The sequence below is a fragment of the Micromys minutus genome (genome assembly GCF_963924665.1).
Source record: "Micromys minutus genome assembly, chromosome: 10".
In the NCBI taxonomy this organism is placed as follows: domain Eukaryota; kingdom Metazoa; phylum Chordata; class Mammalia; order Rodentia; family Muridae; genus Micromys; species Micromys minutus.
Genome location: NC_137979.1, coordinates 12,124,555 through 12,145,825, shown reverse-complemented (window position 1 = coordinate 12,145,825; position 21,271 = coordinate 12,124,555). Strand labels below are relative to the sequence as shown.

Below are 21,271 nucleotides of genomic sequence, written 5' to 3'. Positions count from 1 at the left end.
TCTGTAACTCAAGTTCCAAGGGATGCAATACCTTCTTCTGACCTCCATGAGCAGAGACACACATTGCATAGACATACACACAGGCAGAAAAACTTACACATTAAAAAGTTAGAATCAATGGAACAGGAGAGGTGACTCGGCAATTAGGAGCACTGTTCTTCCTGAAGACACAGGCTCAGTTCCCAGGACCCACATGGCACCTCACAACTGTCTGTAACTCTAGTTTTTGGGAATCCAATACTCTCTCCTGACCTCCCCGGGCACCAAGCACACATATGGTGCACAGATAAAGAAGCAGACAAAATACTCATAACACATAAAATAAAAATAAAGACTACTTATAGAAAAAAAAGCAGGAGAAGGGAAAAAGGAAGAAAGAAGAGGAGGAAGCAGAGGAGACTTCTGGTGGGAAACGGGGCATATGTGCACCATTATACTTCCTTTCTTCTTGAAGAATGTGTATGTTTGATAAGGTCACATGTGTTATATAATATCCCTGCTATAATACCATATATTAAATATACACATACACCTTCTCATGCACAAGATGGCTCTTTATACTTAACTTCAGGAGATAAAAAACAGATACTTGCACCTTTTCTAGATTTATATAGTGTTTACATTGTTTTAAGGTGCATTCGTGCTTTTGCATGAATGGGAATTGCGTTGCAGAGCTCAGCGGTAACAAGTGATGGTTTTGTTCATGTTTGGACTTGCTTCTGCTCCCTTGTCTCACTAGAGAAAGTTCCAATGTCATACAACTTCTTCCATACATAGTCTAGTGTGTCTGTAAAAGATAAGGACTCTCTTACAAGAGTAGCCACAGCATCACCATCACACCTAAAAACACCTCAGGCATGATCTACACCATCATCAAATCTCCATAAGTTACTTCCAGGTATCTCATAAAAGCATGAAGTATTTTTGTCTAGAAAAAAAAAAACTTGATAAAGAAGAAAAATCTTAGTTCAGGGAGTAACTTGTAACTTTCTTGGGGTTTTGTTTAATGATATTATCAAAAGCCTTTAAAATATGCTCTTTTTTTTGCCCTGGCTATGCCAATCTAGAAATGTATATGAAAAGAAAAAAGAGACCTATAAATGTAGCTCAGATGAGCACCCCACTGCACCACACTGCCTATGGTGAAGGCACTTGAGAAAATATCTCCTGGAGGTGAGTTACAGCAGTCTCAGGGATGCCGTTGTCTACAGAGGAAACTCTAGCAGTAAGGGAGTGTCCAGCTCAGCAACAAGGTGGATCCCTAGATGGGGTAATGCTTTGCCATTCAGAATGAGAGCCTATTGTTGATGCTGTATAGACCAGGGTACAGCAGTGTAGAGATGTGAGTCCTTTACAGAATAGAGAAAGAACAGACAACAAAAGTCACATAGGCTGTCACATACCTGTGATATGTATAATGACAAGGACACCCCGCCTTGATGGTCTTCTGTCCCAAACCCATACCCTCAGCCTTAAAAGAGAAGCATCAGCCCAACACAAGCAAGGAACATTCACAAAATACCCGAGTGCTCAGGACAGTTCCCCAAATACATAACAAGTGTGTACAGTTCCCTGAACTCCCTGATGACCCGCTATCATTTTCCAAAAATGTCTTAGAACTCCACCCAGTTTCCCAAATATATGATTGCTGCCCAAGTTTTCACAAATGCTCTTTTATAGTTCTCAAAACACTCAAATGCTTTGCACAGTTTTCCAAAATTCCTGAGTACCCTAAAAAGTTCCCCAAAATATCTGAGAACTTTGCATAGTTTCCCAAGTACCCGAGCACCACACAATTACCACAAATACCTGAGCACTGTGCACAGTTCCTCAGAATACTCGAGTGCTCTTCACCGTTTCCCCCAAGTGCCCGAGGATTCTGCACTGCTCCCAAAGAATCTGAGCGCTCCTTAAAGTTTTCCAAGCACCATCTCTAAGAGCTCTGCACAGTTCTCGCACTCTGTGGTACATGCACGATGTCCACTGCAGACGGCTCTGCTGCACTGAAGCTCCTGCATAGAGTGGATGGCAGACCTGATGGCTGAGGATGATGGCACCTGCAGAGTGACACCCCGGTGTGCCAGCAGAGCCCTAGCACAAGCAAAGGGAGTGAGGCAGAGATGAACCAGTGAGCTGGAAGGCAGAGGGACCTCTCATTCCTGGGAGAGAAGAGTTATTGGGTCAGGGCTTATGAGGACCTTCAGACCTTAAAAGGAGGTTGTGCTTTATTTTAAGAGCATCCAGAATCCATGTGGGGGATTGTTAAATAGAGAGATGGCTTTTTAAAATTTTTTAATTAATTTATATTTATTTATTCATTTTACATCCCACTCACTGCTCCCTCCCTGTCACCACTTCCACAATTCTTCCCCCATCCCCTCTCCCTTTCTCCTCTGAGAGGGTGGGGGCCTCCTTGTGTATACCCGCTGTGGTGGGTTGAATATACTTGGCCCAGACAGTGGCATTATTAACAGGTGTGAACTTTTGGAGCATGTGTGGTCTTGTTGGAGTAGGCGTGGCCTTGTCGGTGGGTGTGGCCTTGTCGGGGTAGGTGTGGTCTTGCTGGGGTGGGTGTGGTCTTGTCGGGGTAGGTGTGGTCTTGCTGGGGTGGGTGTGGCCTTGCTGGGGGAAGTGTGTCACTGTAGGCTTTAAGACCCTTATCCTAGCTGCCTGGAAGCCAGTCTTCTAGCTTCCTTCAAAAGAAGATGCACAACTCTTAGCTCCTTCAGCACCATGCCTACCTAGGCTCTGCTGTGCTTCCCGCCATAATGATACTGTACCGAACCTCTGAACCTCTAAGCCAGCCCCAGTTCAATGTTGTTCTTATAAGAGTTGCCTTGGTCATGGTTCACAGCAGTAAAATCCTAACCAAGACACTCCACAGGGGTGGCTTTTAACATATGTGTGGGATGGTGGGTGTAGGGGATGGTGGCAGAAATAAAAAGGAGAGACCTTCTTTTGACGATGAGATTGGACCACAGAAAGAAACATGGCTGAGATTTGGGTTTTACAGGAGGAACAGCAGGTACGCATTTCCAAACCTCAGGATCAGGAATCAGGCTGTGCTTGAGGCTCACTCACCTGACCCCAAAGCTCTATCCTTTCTTCTGTTGGTAAGTAGGTGCTAATCTGAGCACCTGCTTCCTTAGTACACCTACCTGTCCCTGCCAGTCCCTGTCAGTCAATAAGAGTTGGGGGCCAAGCTTCATGTGGTGCTCTGGGTCTGATGTCCTTCCCAGAGTCTGGGCCTCACACTCTTTGGGGGCTAGGACAGTCCCAACTAGTTGTTTTTGGTTAATACCTTAGGCTATTTGGTGTTTTGTTAACTTTTCCCACTGGGAAGCTTTTCTGAGAGCTTGTAGGATGGAGGGGGAAGAAACTAGGTTGCTGTGACACTGGGGGACATTAAAAGAGAAGAATTACTTCAGTTGCATCAGAAGGGTCTTTGGTTTGAGCTAAGGGTGATCTTTTAAAAACAAAACAAACAAAAACCAAATTAAGCAAGCTGGATATATATAGCCCAGGGTTAGAGTACTTGGTTCACTCCCCAGCACTGAAACCAAAAACATAAAGCTGACATCCCACCCATGAAGGGGTCCTCTGAGGCCCCCAAGAATGTGATGGTCCACTCACTCCTGAGAGGGCACTGCTGAAGCCTTAGCCTAGAGGGTTCTTTCCCCAGCACCCCAAGGGGACTGTTTTCCCCATCTCCCCAGAGACCCCTCCTCAGAGGTGACAGAGTTGGCCTATGCATTTCATCTCACTCTAAAGTCACCTTGTTTGTCCTCTGCAGCAGAATGCCTGCTCTACAAGACAAGATGGTTATTCTGTCCTTCATGTTTGACTGGAGCCCGGCACATACTGGGGCCTCCAAAGGCTTGGGGATTATGTGGAGGGCTTGCCTAGACTAGGTGGCCATCTGCCTTCACACAGAGCCAAGCATACACCAATCTTGCCAATTTGACCAAATGGTACCCTCCAGCATCCCTGTGAATGAAGCACCCCAATGAAGGAGGTCTTGCACTGAGATTCACCTGACCCTCCCAAGGATGGGAGGTAAGATCACTATCCATGAGTGCTCAGGAACTAGAGGACCAGAGGTTGTCTATAGGTCTGTAGGCACACCACCTTTCCCCTTGCCGGTTCTCCATCTATGAATAAGTTTTGCTGTCCTCTGGCAGCCCCACCTGGGTATCTGGACCTGCTTAGGCACAATCTGTTTAAGAACATTTGCCTGCCTAGGAGAGTGCCAGACCCTGTAGCCCAATGCCACATAACATCTGGATATCATATCGTTCACGGCATCAGCTGGGCCCAGTCCTGGGCACACGTGTCTCCACCCAGGTGGGGCCTTCAGGCTTGCCCTTCTGGGTGCTGTTTGTCATGCCTGGCTGACATCAGCTGGGTGTGCTTAGGCAGCCTGGAATTTGAAAAGGCCTTGCTGCCTGGCTGGTGAGGACACCTTCCTGGCTGGCCCCTCCCAGAGGTGAATCAGCCCAGGTTGAGCAGTGAGAATCAACCCAGCTGCCCCTCGCAGGGGATGCTAGACAGAGGGGCTCCAAGGAGTTAAGGATCAGAGAACACCTTAACTGCCACACGTGCTTGGGTGTGACTTTCACCATGACATGCCATAGAGATGGCCTCTGTCTTGTGTGCCCATTTCAGGCTTGAGCTAGGCTCCAGGTCTTTTTATCCTCACTATGGCCTCCTGACAGTGGCGTCAGCTTTATTATGCAGAGAAGAGACCAAAGCTAGAGGAACGTGTCTGTATACCTAGAGTCACCTGACAGGAGCTACGAGTCAATTAGTGTGATATCATGACTTCCTTGTTCTTAAGCGGTATACCCAGCAGTTTGCAGAGTCACAGTGGGTACCCAGTGGAGGGGTAGAGGGACAAGGAGGCACTTGGGTAGTGCTTGAGTTGGGTCTTACTCTTGCACTGACCTTGGTTGCATCTCTTGGTCCCACTGGGTTTCAGTTTCATCTCTGTGAAAGGAGAGGGGACGGTATGTCTCCTTTCTAGCCCCATAGGTTATTAGTGGGAAGGGAATAAAACCAAGTCCTAGTGAAAACTGTCAGACTCAGCACCTTTGGTGTGTTTACCCCACAGGTCCATTATGCATGGTATATGTTCATTTCTTCCCATTCATTAGAAGCTTCTGTCCTGTAAGAGATCACAACAAAACAACCTGCCCCCTCCATAATTCTCAACCGGAATTTTTTCAGAAGAGTATCAGGCCAGGTATGGTATTGGATGCCTTAGGCCCAGCACACTGAAGGCAGAGGCAGTTGGATCTCTGTGAGTTTGAGGTCAGTCTGGTCTACATAGAGTTCCAGGCTAGGCAGGGCTATATAGTCTGTAAGTTTGAGAGCACTTCTGGTCTCAAAAGAAAAAAAAAAAAAAGAACTTATCTGGGGTGTGGCTCTGTGGTAGAAACCAGCATATGAGAGGCTCAACAAAGGAAGAAAAGCAAGAAAAGTTAGTGCTGCCACAGCTAAGGAGCTCAGGCCAGATACCAAAGAGCCCCATTAGTACACAGACAAGCTTTTCAAGGAGAGGAATGTCTGAGACTGCATGCCAGCCACCGTGACCACTACCGGGAATTGGGATGATGGGTGTGTTCTGTCTTCATCATGTGGTCAGTGTGTTGGTGAGCACTACACTTCAAGTGTGGGCTTGTGTCAGACCCAGCACCGTTTTTAAACTAAAATTTAAAACAAGGAAGTCTGGGGGGAAAACCACGGCTCTTTCACCTGGATTAAGGCTCAGATTTATTGTTTGTGAGCTGGGTGACTTTGGTTACTATCACTTGTATCTCTGCAGGTATGAGTGTGAATAGCAGGTGTGTGTGAGAATGGCAAGTGTGAGTGGGAATAGCAGGTGTGAGTGGGAATGGCAGGTGTGAGTGGGAATAGTAGGTGTGAGTGGGAATGACAGGTGTGAGTGGGAATGGCAGGTGTGAGTGGGAATGGCAGGTGTGAGTGGGAATGGTAGGTGTGAGTGGGAATGACAGGTGTGAGTGGGAATGGCAGGTATGAGTGGGAATGGCAGGTGTGAGTGGGAATGGCAGGTGTGAGTGGGAATGGCAGGTGTGAGTGGGAATGGCAGGTGTGAGTGGGAATGGCAGGTGTGAGTGGGAATGGAAGCACTGCAAGAGGACTGTGGAGAGGAAGAGCAGGACATCCAATACTCAGCAGCAAGTCCAGAGCACAGGGATTCTTCAATAATTGACAGCTGTTATCAATAATGAAAGAGTTACTCTGGGAACCACAAATATTTGCTAAGCTCTCTGTGTGCCAGATACCCAGCTGGGCTCCAGAGAGAAAACAGACCTGGATCCTTTGCCTGCACAGTTGACCTTCTAGCTCATTCTCTCCATTCACAAGTTCACCATGACATGCCCAAAGCTGCACATCTGGTAGAAACCCTGGCTGGGGCCCAGGCTGTCCCTCTTGGGTTGTCTGTCCCCTCTTGCTCATTTAGATGTCCTTGCCACATCCAGACCTTCTCCCTAACGCACAGAAGGAAGCTTTCCTCCTCCCTCCACTGTCTCTCATTCTATCGGCGCTTCCTAGGATCGTGCTGCTCAAACAAGGTGCTCAGTGCCAGCATCTTCATCTCAACATCTGCTTCAAGGAGCCCTCTTCTGAGACAGTCAATTGGGCAAGTGTGGTATAGCGGCAGCGGGTAGGGCAGCTGGAGGGGTACAGGCTGGTGTCGGGTGGGAAGCCTGCTACCCTCTGGATGCTCATCGCAGCACTGAACACCTCGGAATTCACTGTACCCTGAATCTCCGAGGCACTCCGGTCCCGAGTGGACAGTTTTTTGGAGAGAGGAGACACATTCACCTAGGACACCCTGGTAGGTCTGTGCATCAGGTGTTGCTATTCCTGCCTGCCATGAGTACCCCCCTTTCCCTTCCAGCCCTACAGAGGCTAACTGCCTTTAGACAGTAAACTGAAGCTCTGGGCTGAGTAGCCCTTCCAGAAGCTGTGTGGCTAGTTACCGACGTTCCCCCAGGTCCGTTCGTGTGGTCTCCAAGGGCCAGATAGGCTTTTATGAAACATGGGTCCAAGAACTATAAGACCCAGAGTTGGGTCTTTCAGGAATTTGAGGAGCAGGTGACAGAGGTCCATCAGAAGGAGGGGAGATACCACAAGCCTGGGTTTAACAGCCAAGGATCCTCTCAAGACCCTGCTTCTGACTACGAACCCTGCAAACTGTGCCTGCAGCTGTGCAAACCTTTACGGCATTTTCCATGCAGCTAGGGTAGGCTCCGACACCATAGATTAATGTCTTTATACCAAGATGCAACTGGGGACAAATGCACTCACTGAAGGGGCCTGTGTGATGTTACCAGCTGTTGCCAGGGCAATGTCTGAAGGCTAGCCTTCACACTTCACACAGGGGTAGAGGGGGGGGTCCTGCCTGCATGAAAGGGCGATTTCACATGTGATTGCTACCCAGCCAGTGGCACTTGGTTAAACTTTGGCAGACAAATCCACACCTTTATGGAAGTATCATTCATGTACTTTATATGTGCCTGTTCTGCTTTCTGTCCCATTTGGCGTGCAACTGCCAACCATGGCCTAATTTTACACATTTGTTTGTTAATCTAGTTTTACTTATGTGTCTATGTGCACATCTCTGTGTGGATACATGCACATGAGTGAGGTGGCTGTAGAAGCCAGAAGACAGTGTCGGGTCCCTTGAAGGTAGAATCTAGGCTGTTGTAAACCACGGGACATAGGTGCTGGAAACTGAGTCCTCAGCAAAAGCAGCAAGTTCTCTTAATGGCTGAACTACTTTTCCTGAATCTAAATGCGCTCTTTATGCTAGTGTGAATCTATGTATATACTGGGCTGCAGCTCCAGACCCTGATGTTCTTTCTGTACAGCTGTAAGGGTCGACCTAAGTGGACAATTAAAGGGATGAAGAAGGGACAGACACATAAAAGCTGGGTTGTGCTCACCCTGGTGGAGGGCACCAACTGTGTCACCAACAATGGGGAATCTCAGCATCTTTAGTTATATGCTGAACCAAGGTGGAGGGGTTTATCAGATACAGCTGGATAAGGACGCAGGCTCATGGTATACAGACAAACAAGGAGACAAGTTTAGTTAATCTTGCTGAGAGGTCTTCGTAGGGGAGCAGTCTTGGGCTGTAGTCACCTTAGAGGAGGAGGCTGGTTGATAGTTAATACACTGTTTCTAGTCACATTCTGACCAGATGAGGGCTTCACTGGTTCCCATGGGTCAGAGGCACTGGGGTCATTGACACGGCTGTGTTCAGCAACACACGTTCACTCAGACTTTTCTCTGCTCCCCATGCTGATGGCCCTCATCTGGTCTCTGATTCTTTCGCTTGCCTGTTTGGACATTTCGTGTGATCTGTGGTCTTCCACTTTTACTCAGCATCATGGTTTCAAGCTTCACCCTTCTGGTACCTGTGAGTATACCATTCTTCTGTGGCCAACTCATAGGCTGTTACATGGATGCAGTGTACACACATGCACACACACATGCACACACACACACACACACAGAGACAGACACATATTGAGATAGGGTTTTACTATGTAGCTCTGACAAGCATAGACCAGACCAGGATGGCCTCCAACTCAGAAATCCACCTGTCTCTGCTTTCTTCTGAGTGCGGGCAATAAAGGCATGTGCCACCACCACCTGACCAGATTTTATATTTTGATGTTAGCAAATACATTTCAAAGTACACGTTAAAAGAGGCCAAGCTTATACCTGTAATCGAGCACCCAGGACACTGAGGTTGGAGAGATGCACAGGGTGAAATCAGCTGGGCAAGAAAATAAAACCCTGTCTGAAAAAAAAATGAAAAATTAAAATGATGATAATAAACATCAAAAGAGACAGAGACGGCAGAACAAGATGTTAAAGGGAGCTAGTGAGATGCTGACCCGCAAAGGGAGAGATGGCCGTGGTGTTAAAGAAAGAGAAAGATTCCAGTGTCCCCTGCCCCCAACTTCCTGTTCCATATAAACAGAAACATTTCCCAAGCCGTGGTCTGCACAGCTACATTCTGTGTGATGCCTTCTTGTCTGTATTCCCAGAAGTGCAATGCTTAGGAAAAACACGGGATGTTTCCCGAAAGCAGAAGGGTCTGGCCACACCCCATGTAGTCTCACCTGTGTCCCCAGCCACTGCAGCCAACCACAGATGACCTGCCACAAACACTGAAGCAGACCTTTCTCCCTCCCATGCTAACCACTGGGATGGGTGCCTGAGTCACTTCCTGCCTGAAAAAATGGATAGCTTAGTGCATATCCCAAAGCTCAGAGGTTAAACACGTTTGAGAGCTGTGATGTAGGCTAGCCTGTCACCTCCATTTATCCACTGTGGGCCTGTGCTTTATATTCAGTATTATGTTCAGTCTTCCAAACAGACACAAAAGGGACTGAGAGTCATCCCTACCTAGGGTGGAGCGTGGAGACCAAAGGTCTGAGACCTGAACTTGGACATGTTCTGTGACTGCTGCTACACCCTCCTGGTAAACCTGACAAGATAGCCTTGGACTGTGGGGCTTTCTATGACCCAGAACCATCACATTTCCCTGACCTATGAGGCTATCTTGGGAGGGACCTTTTGTTTCTCTTAGTCCCTATGGACTTTGTCCTGCTGTCACCCGTGACAAAGCTTTAGCTATGCCAGGCCGACAGCATTTGGAACACTGTAGTTATAATACAACCTTAGCCTAGAGAAACCATTTCGGATTCCTCCGTGGGTTGCAGATGAGGAGAATGGGGTGGTTCACATCATTTACTAACTGGGCCATGCCAGCCCTTGACAATCCTCCCCAAGGCCCTGCCTGGCACTATGTCAGCCAACCTTGTATGTACCTCTGGTTTATGAACAATGCTCAGAAGGAGCCAAATGGGGGTAGGGAGGCAGACCCAGAGCCCCCGCCTACAAAACTGGCATTTTTTTCCCTTAAGTCCTTGCAGAATGAGGCTGTGTGACTTCCCTACTATAGCTTGGGTACTTGTGGCATTGTTGAAATGCCAAGAAGGGCTGGCACCCTGCTTCCAGTGGCCCAACAGCCACTGCCCTCCTCTTGGCAGCCCTGAGCTATGTGCTGAGCAGGTGGCCCTTCCCACTCAATCTGAGTCCCAAGAATGTTGTCATCTGGTTACCCAGGGCCTTTATCAGTGTAGCCTTTCTTACGGTGGCTGGGACAAAGGGTGTGGGCGACCTCAGGATTCTGGGGGATTCTGGGAATGTATCTTTGCCTCCCCAAATTCCAGCTGTCCTAGTTGTATGGAATTCTCATCCATCTTGCTGAAAGATTTTGAGATCTGTAGTGGGGCTGGGACACAGTTCAGTCCCTAGCTGCCTTGTTAGTGTGCATTGAGACCTACTTATAGTCTTCTTGTCGTTTCTGAGACATGCAACGAGAAGAAAGTTCTAGATCATCACTCAGATGCCTAAGAGCTGGGCATATGGCATCAAGAGATGGAGAAGCCTGGTAAGAGGACTGTGTCTTCAAGCCTCAACAGTTTCTGACAGAGGTACCTTGTCGGACACCAGACCCATTTTTCCAAAGATGCAATCAGTCAATCAAATTAATAAATTTAAAACCTAAAAAAATGTATTTCTATAAAGAAACTGATTTTCAGATGTTGGCGATGAAATCCATATTTGAAAAATTGAAATGGTCTGCCAGATTAAGCACATCTGTTGGGCAGATGTAGGCTGGGGATCACCGGGTTGTGGCCCTGGCTCTCAGCCTGACTCCACAAAAAGAGTACAGCCCACAATTGAACCTGGGAACCACAGCCCCTCATCTAGAGGTATTGCACCCTCGGGCTGGAGGTGACAGAACAGGGGTAAGCAGTTGAGGTCAGGCTTTGGCCTCTACTTGCCTGGACTTGTTAGCAAGAACTCCGAGGACTGTCTAGTTTCAGTGTAGGAACACCCACAGTGGTTAAACAAGTCAGCTGGGGCACAGGAGGAAGGAACTGAGATCAGAGCAAGGAACCCGCCCCAAGTCATGCCACAGAGCTTGGGAGTGAGGGGGCACAGGGAGCTAGATGGTCAGCAAACAGAACTCAGCCCCATTTGTTCTGCCGCTCACGCTTTAATTCTACAAAGTCTTGCCACCGACTCATGTCTGGAGTCAGAGAGACCTGGAGATAGGGAGCGAGTAAACACTGCAGTCCTTAAGTATTTATGGGACTGGTTGTAGAGCCGCATGCAGACACTCGAACTCACAGATGCTCAGAGGTCCAGGGCACATGCTCTCCTGGACTTCAGAGTTCCCCTAGATTGCACATAACACCCAGTACAATGTAATCACGTAAATCACTATATTATTTAGGATGTGATGACATTAAAAAGTCAGTTAAGTTCACCACAGACATGGTTTGAGGAGAATATTTCCTGTTTTTCTCCCTTCTCTCACCCCCTTACCCTCCTTTCTATGGATACAATGTATCATGTATTACGGGCTAGCCTGGAACTCACATCTGGCAGAGAATGAATAGTCCCCGAGCGCCTCTTATTTTTGCCTCAAGGCTGGGTCATAGGTATGTGTCATCATGCCATTTTTTTATGTGCCAGTACTAGAGATGGAACCTAGGACTTCATGCTGGGACGAGCACTCTGCCAAATAAGCCATGTCCTCAGACTCTTTTTGGCTTTTTTTTTTTTTGAGACAGGGTCTAACCCTGTAGCCCAAGGTAGCCTTGAATTCAGTCTGCAGCTCCAACTGCCTGGGGACCCATGGTGATCCTTTGACTGTTTCTCAGCACCATCTTCCCTAACCATCTGTTCTTGGCTCAAGCTGCTGCACTTCCAGTCCCTTCCTCTAAATGGCCGGAAGCTCCACCATGGGCAGTGGACCCCTGTGTGTCCCATGTCTTCAGCCCCAGTTTGATATGCTACATATCAGTCTATTTAGAATCCACAAAGAATTCTGGAATCCAGCTTGGCATCTTACAAAGGCCAAGGACTTCGTCCCTCCTTGGGTGTGGCCTAGGACAGACCTGGAAAGAACCCTGTATATTAAGGCATCCTGGATTGGGAAAGCCATCATGGCCCTTGACAGATACTACCTGCCTCTGAGTGAGGATTGTGATCCTGGAGGCTCTGCACTGGCTGGACAGGTTTCCCAACTGGCTTGGCAGGGTTGCTGGGAGAACACTCAATCTCTATGACAGAGTATTCCGTCACGTGTGGGTTGCCTAGCATGTAAAGCTTCGTGAATCCAGGTAAGGGTTCCCTGGCTGTCTCTGTGAGGACTATAACCAAATTCCTCTGGCCATTTGTGCAACCATTTCTTCCACATACTAGCAAAGAGCTCTTTGCTTGGGGTCTCAGACTTGTGTATGTTTTGTGTATGTTGTCTGGTAGCTAAGAGAGGCTACAGGGTAGAGTGATCTGCACTTGGTTTCTTGGAAAGACTTGTCCCTATAGCAGTTTCTCCAGAATAAATCTAGGATCTAGGTGTAGGTGGAACCTGTGGGGTCCAGAGACTGGCAGGGGTGACCAGAAGGCAAGAAAAAAAGACAGTCCAGGAGCAAGCCAATGACTACAGGCCTTCTAGGGACCTTCCTTCAAGGTTTTGTTCTGTTAGCATTCTACACCCTGAGACCCTCCTGTACAGTCGTGTGTGTGTGTGTGTGTGTGTGTGTGTGTGTGTAGTATGTGTGTGTATGTATGTATGCATGTACGTGTGTATATGTGCGTATGTATGTGTGCGCATGTGTGTATGTATGTGTGTACATGTGTGTATATTTGTGTATTGTATGTATGTGTGTGTGTGTGTATGTGTGTGTATCCCACATTGAGGGAATCTTGTGAGGGCCCTTGCCAGTTCCCATCCCATTTGCATCCTTTTACACGGTTTATTAGTTACCTCCCCATTTCTCTGGTAGAACAGCATTGCCAAAAGCAACTTCACAGAAGGAAGCATGTATATGTGCTGGTGGTTCCAGAAAGATAAGGGTCCATCCCAACAGGGAAGCATGGCAGCGAATGGCAGACGTAGGGAAGGGAACAAGAAACTGAGAGCTCACATCTCAACCAGGAGAGTAAAGCAGAGGATGCACACTGGAAACTGCTCAGGGCTTTTAATCCCAAAGCCCACCCCCAATGACACACTTCCTCCAGCAAGCCTGTCCCCAAACAGTGCCACCAACTGGAAACCAGGTGTTCAAATGTCTGAGACTATAGGGTAATTTCTCTTTCAGATACTACATACGGTGTCCAGGGTAGGCTTGCTAGGGTCCACTGCCTCTGACTTTGGAGGCTCTCATGACAACAAGAGAGAGCCACTCAAAGACTACACAGTCACACCACCTTCCAGTCAGTGGCAGCAAGACAAGGACAGAGTAGAGGAGACTGTAGTACTCAAGTCTGGGCGGACTAAGACGGGTTATTCATCTCATGGACCTGGCAATCAGGAGACCCAGGTCATCGGGTAGAGTACTTGCTTGGAGGAAGAAAACCACACCATCCAGGTCCTGCTCCTAAGCACCTTAATGTGGTGAAATACAAACATCATGTTTTCTTTCACTACTGAAACCAATTTTGGGCATTTTAGCCAGGACAAAGGAGGCAGGAAATGGGAAGCAAAAAGGAAGAAGTGAAGAACCATTGGTTGTAAAGGATGGATCTGGACATGAGACGGAGGTAGCAGATGTGATGTGTTTTCCTCCCCTTTGCCTCCTCTGTCAAATCACGAAACACAAAATACAAATTTCTCCCTCCTCTTCCTCTTCTTTGTCTTCCTCCCCCTCTCTCCTCATCTTCTTCCTTCTCCTCTCCTCCCCCTCCCCCTCTTCCTCTTTTTTTTTTTTTTTGAGACAGGGTTTTTCTGTGTAACTCTGGCTGTCTTGTACACCAGGCTGGGTTTGAACTCAGAGATCCTCCTGCCTCTGCCTCCCAATTGCTGGGACTAAAGGTGCTCGTCACTGTCTGACTCAATTTTCTTTACCAGGTAAAGTATTTTCTATAAGTTGATGAAACAAGATGGTAAATAAGGAGAATACAAAGCAGGCAGTCCACAGAACAAAAACCATAAATGGCTCTTAGATGAAGGAGCAACATTTAGTCATGTATAATTAGAGAAGTGTAAATTCAAATGGTGGTCCAAGACCTATCTGATTGGCAATGATCCAGAACTGTGATGACATTGTTGGCACGGGCACCTGAGTTGGTGTAGAGATTATAAAATGTTTTTTTTTTTTTTTTTAATGCACATGCCTTTTCATCTAGAAAGCATTTATCCCACATGGACACTTTGTGTATTGCCTGTGACAAGCGAGCACGTGAATATCCATCCTAGAATAGTTTTCTTGCAATAACAAAACCCCACCAATAGAGGCAGGTAATACACAAGATAATGTATTGAGTGATGAATGCTGCATAAAAGCCAATAGAAAGAGGCAGGTTTATAATCTGGGGCCTGAAATTGCTTAGATATACTATGGAAAGGACAGAAGATTAACTACACCCGTGTGTTGCTTGAAGCCTCAGTGTCTTGTCTCTTTGTTGGAACTACTGTTGTTTGTCTTGTGGCTGCTCTCCTTGCTGGGTGCATGCTGAGTCCTTACACCATTTTCTTGTGTGCATATGGCCTAAATGTACTTTTGTTTCACTCTGCACACCATAGACTCTTTCCAGGACAGTCACAGTTCTCCTAGGGCCTCTTCAACTCTGCCTACATGGCTGGGAAGTGCCACCATCTTCCAGAGAAACCAGGAGGAGAGAACGGAAGCTCAGTAGCTCAGGTTGGGATCCTGCCATGGGGTCTGCCTTGTGGGGCCACCCAACAGAGCAACTGAGCCTCTGTTCTGCAGAACTATGCCTCTCCCATTGGATACCCATTCTATTGCCCATTCCCTTGGGTACACATCCTTAATGAGCTGCTGCCATAATCTGTTATAATTTCAAGAGAGACTCAGTGTCTAATTTCCTCAGCAATGGATCCCAACAAATTCTTGGCCCAATTCGTGTCACGGAAAAAAAAGCAAGAGCCCCTCTCTATACACAAATGCAGAGGAGAGGAGGAATGGAAATGGCTGTGTCTCTTCTCATTTCTGTTGCTCACAATCTGCAAGCAGGCTGTGAGCGTGGACACGAGGTAGCACAGGGCACAGTCAGTCTTACCACATATGTAAGGGAACAAAGGCTGTGTGGGCGTCACTTAGAATCGGTGCGTGATTTCGTTACCAGAGAGACCAGCTAGGCGTCAGAGGAGGAAAGGTCCAGGAATGGAGAAAACAGCATCTCCAGGGCAGGCCAGGGAAAGGCAGGTCACTTAGTCTCTAGAAGATTCACATTTGCTGTTGCATCTGTAACCTGATGAACTCTGGGACTAGAAGTGGAGCCTGAGGGAAGGCTGACATCTCCAGAACAGCAGTCTTGTGGACTGGGAAGGAACGTGACTCTGGCTTTTGTTCTATGCCACCTTGGCTCTGCATCCTCAACTGCTGGGATCTCCATCAGGGTTAGAATTGAGGATGGATGGCAGGCTCATGTCCAGACCACAGGAAAGACAGACTGCCTTTTAGTCTTGTTTTTTCCCCACTTACTGTGTGTCAACTTAACTACATCTGGAATTAACTAAAACCTCCAAATGGAGGGGCACGCCTTTGAGGAATGTTTGCTTAATTTGAAGTGGGAAGACCCACTTCTAATCTGAATCTTTGAGGTGGGAAACCCCACTCTAATTTGGGCCACATCTTCTTTGGAAGCCTGTATAAGATTATGGAAGAAGGAAGCTTTTGTTCTTGTTCCACTTGCTCTCACCTTGATAGTAAGTCTGTTTCTTTACTAGCATTAGAACCTACTTCTTCAGGGTTCCAGCATATACTGAAGGCCAGCTGAGACACCCAACCTCATGGGTTGAATAATTACTGGATTCTTGGACCTCCCATTCATAGGAAGCTATTGTTGGATTATCTGGACCACAGGATGCAAGCCATTCTAATAAATAACATACACAGACACACACATATATACATATACATTTTTATGGCATATACAGGTAGGTAGGTAGGTAGATAGATAGATAGATTAGATAGATAGATTCATTCCATAAGTTCTGTTACTCTAGAGAACCCTGATTAAGACACTGTATGACCCTGTTCCTGGCCCAGCATTTGTGTCTTGGTGTCTAGTTGACCAGGGAATGAACAGGAAAGGACCACCTGGGGTCACTAGAAACAACCCATCTGGGTCCAAGGAAAGGCCTGCAGACCAATAAAGTGTGTGGCCCTGTTAGCCTACCAGCTTCAGTACTCTGACACAAAGCATGGAACCTCACCCAAGGTGACAGAAGGAACACGGGGTGGGGAAGGGCTGAGGTCTCAAGCTAGATGAGTGGATGTCAGCCTCACGCACAGTAGAACTGTTGTCTGTGACTATGAAAACCATGACTAGAAGTCTGGTAGGTTCTCTGAGAATCAAGCTCCAGCAGCTGTGTTCTGTCTGCTCCCAAATTCATTCAGAAAGCTAGGAAAGGGGCCAAGTTCATGGTTTCTTTTCAGCCCTCCTTTCCCTTCTGGTCTCACTAACCAACCAGCCAAAGGACTCCACTGCTCACAGAAGGCTCTGTTCAAGAGCCTGTCCCTGGAGAGGACTGATTGCTCAGTGCCTTTTGCTCTGTGGGACGTCAGTAGAATCTGAGGCCCCTATAAAGACAGTGAGGGAAAGCAGAGCCCACCCAGAGCAAACGGGGTGGAGACAGATACAGGGAAGAGAGAGAAGCAATTGTATTTTATTGGAGACCCTGTGGGGATGTCAGCTCCTCTAGGCCTGACCAGCAGTGTAGATCTTAGGAGGAATCCGTCTTCAGCATCCTTGTGATGATGTCCAGGGAACAGCACACCTGCATCCACCTGGGCTGTTTGAAGTCAGAGTGCTCTGGTACCCAATGCAGGCTCCATTGTCACTCCTGGGCTACATGTTAGTCCCAAAACGTGGGGGTAATTCAGGAGTTGACCGGCTTAATGATGACGAACACAGTTCACTGGTATTCCTGGACTATGTTGTGTTTCTGTCATCTCCACTAGGAGCAGTCCCTGGTACCAGGACCTTAGCACTGAGAAGAAGCCATGGGAAGGCCTGTGTGAGGGTTATGGGCTAGTCCTCAGGAGACCCACTTTCCAGAAGAGTTAACTGAAGTGCACCAGCCAGCCCTTCCTTACTGTCATAGAGAGAAGCAGCCTAGAGATAGAAAGGATTGGTTCCGGTTCACAGTCTTAGAGATTGCTTGCCCTCGGAGGAGACCAGCATGTCGTTTTTTCAGTATACTGCTTTGGAATGTGTAGTGGCGCAGAGCTTCTCAACTTATGGCCAAGAATGAAAGAGATGAACAATAGGCTGAGGTCCTCCCATCCCTTTCAAGGATAGACCCCAGTTTCCTAACGTCCTTTTTGTAGGCTCTGCCTCTTAAAGGACCCACCTTTGACGTCACCATAGACTCACGGTGGATCATACTAGGTAACAAGTGCACAGAGGACGCCCAAACTTGGCCCCACACAGTTAAGTATGTCTCTAGAGAGGAATGACATGGGCTACTGTGGTGGGACAAACAGGAAGAAGGGTCACTCCTCATCAAAGGTGTATTTGTCCTCAACTCCAGTGAAATCCAGTGTTCATATCTGTGGAAACTAGTTTCTCTCCTTGAACACAAAGTACAGTGTGATAATTTGATGCACACAATGCCCATAGAATGCTTGGCTTTCTGTTTCCTTGGACAGGTACCGTTTCTTTGTGACGAGGGCCTGTGAACTTCCCACTTTAAAAAAAAAAAAAAGATTTATCTTTCACGAATTTCTTACTTTATTGTGTACACCAGAGTAGATATACGTGCAGGTACCTGAAGAAGTCAGAAGGAATTTGCTCTCCTGAAGTTACAGGTAGTTTGGTTTTGAACTGCCCAATGTGCATGCTGGGAACTGAACGTAGGTCCTTCTGCAAGAGGGAGTGCTCTTGACCCAACTGAGCCACCTCTCCAGCCCCATTCTCTTCAAGTCTTTAAAAATACACAATCAGGTGGCAGCCATCAGGTGAGCCAAGTTGGGTGCCTACAAATACATCTAGGAGCTATGGAGGAAGAAGTAGTCCGACATGCGCTTTCTTCTGAGGGTCGGCTGCTGGCAATCCGGCCAGCTCTCTGCGCCGCACGGGTCTCCCCACCCGGCCTGATAAAGCTCGAAGGCTGGGATACAAGTCTAAGCAAGCTTATGTCACTTACAGGATTCGTGTCCGTCATGGTGGTCGCAAACGCCCAGTTCCTAAGGGTGCAACTTAAGGCAAGCCTGTCCACCATGGTGTTAACCAGCTGAAATCTGCCCCAAACCTTCAGTCTTTGCCGAGGAGAGAGCTGGATGCCATTGTGGGGCTTTGAGTGTCCTGACTTCCTACTGGGTCGGTGAAGATTCCACATATAAATTTTTTGAGGTTATCCTCATCAATCCATTCCATAAAGCTATTGGAAGAAATCCTGACACCCAGCGGATCCCCAAACCAGTCCATAAGCACAGAGAGATGCGTGGGCTGACATCTGCAGGCCAAAATAGCCGTGGCTTTGGGAAGGGCCACAAGTTCCAGCACACTATTGGTGGATCTCGCCGTGCAGCCTGGAGAAGGCGCAGTACTCTCCGGCTCCACGCTGAGCGCTGATACACGTGATATTTGTAAAATTCATATCCAATAAACAACTTAGGACAGTGAAAAAGTACATAATCGGTCGTGAATGGTTTCTTGGCTAGAGGTGGAAGCTTGTGTCTACCTCCCCTTCTCTGTGCTGGGTTTTGAACCCATGAAGGATTTGTGCACGCTGCCACGGTATGTGGAGGTGTATTTGTGTATCCAGCCTGTTGCATCTGGAGGATGCTGTTTTCTTGAGGTCATCCACTGCTCCCGGCTCTTACAATCTTTCTGCCTCCTCCTCCACATAGGTCTGTAAGCCTTGCAGAGAGGGGCTTGGAGGGAAAAAAGTCAGTTCTGTTCAATGCAGTGTCGCTAGCTACTAGATCAAGTATATGGGTATGCTACTGTATATATATTTTTTTCAGGTCACGCCCCAAGTCCAGGAGTAGTTTATTAACACAAAGCAGACTAATTCTTGAATAATATGATCAAAATATATTCTATGTAACTTGTTTTTAAATAAGAAAGCATAATAAATAGGGGACCACAATCACCACACTACGCCAAGTGCTGGGACTTGCTCTTCCCTGAGCAACTATGCCCGTGACCTCTGACCTGTGCCACTGCTTCCCAGCCCCTCCCCTCTCTGTCCTCTATCTTATCACTTTGACAGATTTCAGACTGTAGTTAAGACCATCAGCATGTCTTTCTCCATACTTACCTGGCAGGGGAGAAACGGCGATCACGAAGGTGGTTTCCCCAGGGCGAGGCTTATCCGTTGTACTCCGTGCTGACCCCTGCGATTTCCCCAGAAGCGGGGAAACTCGTCTGCAAAATTAGTGCTAGTGGGGGACTGCGTTTGTGCTCTCCCCCGGGGGGGGGGGGGATGTATTTCTCCGAGTACTTCAGCATGCATATTATTAATTAGAGGGAAATGATAACCTTTAAATCATTAATGATGCAGAAGTTCAGATGCACAAATTGAAGAGCCCATGATAATGAATACTTGCACACCATCCTCTGTCTGCTGTCAGGATGGCTAAGGTTCCCCCACCATGCTTCCTATACCTGCCCACTTTTCCTTTTCCTGATGGGGAGAGAAATCACTTCAACCTTAAAGAACACTTTCATGTAAGTCTTAAAAGTTGCGAGTTGGTACAACCATAACGATGGTAGAGTTGGGCACTATGCTGGCGCTGAACTGCACTGGGCATTGAAGAACCATTTCAAAGGATGCACAGCTGAAGCAGGTATCCTAGTGTCTGTGAGGCCATGACTGACAGGCCAACCCAAATGCATCGGATGAGACCAGCCGTATATACACAGACTGTTATAGAAACAATGTGAATGTAATATTAAAGGCCGGCCCATGGGTATGGGGCACCTGCACTTGTTTGCCAAAACTGATGTCCTACTATGCAGTGTAAACAGAGCAGATGGAGGTTCTTGTACAGCTCTAAAGATGCCTTAATTAGAAATATATCACGTATGCTTTTAGGAGTACAGCCGTGCCTGGGATGGACACAAACAGGGAAATTATAAACCTGTGGTGCGAGAACGGTTGTACTAGTCTGCACCAAATGCAGATATGTGTAACAGAAGTGATAAAAAGTATTAGAAATCAGGGCATATGAATGTATTGTGCTAACTGCACCCCGATATTGAAGAAGTAGCTCAGAGGTAGAAGGATTCTGACTGACATCCTAGGATTCACGAGAGCAAGCGTTCACAAGCTCACTGAAGCACATTGTTTGAGAACACCGATACACAAATACACTGTTACAGAAACACACACACACGTGAAAGTACAGCAGGACTCAAGCATGTGCGACATCTGCACCCGTGGAATTGTGACGAAACAGACCTGAGCTTGTGCTACCACATCACTGCGTGTGACTGTGCTGGCTCATGCCCCTTTGTATAAAAGAATCACACACTTGTATGTTGGTGAAAACCAATGTCCTTCTGCCGCAGCACAAAGAGACGTGTGTTCACAAAGCAGACAGAGGCATTTGGACGGCTCTGAGCATGCCTGAAGTAGAACAGCGGGGCATACGTTACTAAGACTGCAGCAGAGCATCCAGATGACCCTGGACACAGAGAAAAACCGAAAGCTACACAGCAAGAATGGAGGTACCAGTCACACGGCACACACTGGGACACAGACCACAAAGGAGTTTTTAGAAAGCAGTGCACATATGTTTACAGCAGTGCATCCGGACATTGAAGAACCAGGTCAGAGGTCGAGCGATCCAAACTGTTATCCTATGAACAAAGTGTTTACAAACACATTTGAACACATTGTCTCAGAATTGCCATACACACATGTGCCATTGCAGAAACATGCACAAATCTAATAGTAAAGCAGGGCACATGGATGTGTGACATCAGCTCTCATACACACACACATACATGCACAATACACACATGCACATACATACACACATATACACAAATACATGCACATACATACACACATGCACACACATACGTACACACATTCACACAAGTACAAACACATACATATACACTCATACACACATACACACATGCATACACATGCATACACACATACATAAATACACACACATACACATGTACACACGTGCACACACATACACAGCATATGCAAGTC

General features: G+C 47.3%; 1 pseudogene across 1 annotated transcript; it reads left to right on the top strand.

Moving 5' to 3' along the window:
• Positions 1 to 2,989: 2,989 nt before the first annotated feature.
• On the top strand, positions 2,990 to 18,666 carry LOC308426342 (large ribosomal subunit protein eL15-like; annotated as a pseudogene). The gene is made up of 2 exons: positions 2,990 to 3,025; positions 18,061 to 18,666. The product of its transcript is annotated as a large ribosomal subunit protein eL15-like (transcript).
• The last annotated feature ends 2,605 nt before the right edge of the window (positions 18,667 to 21,271 follow it).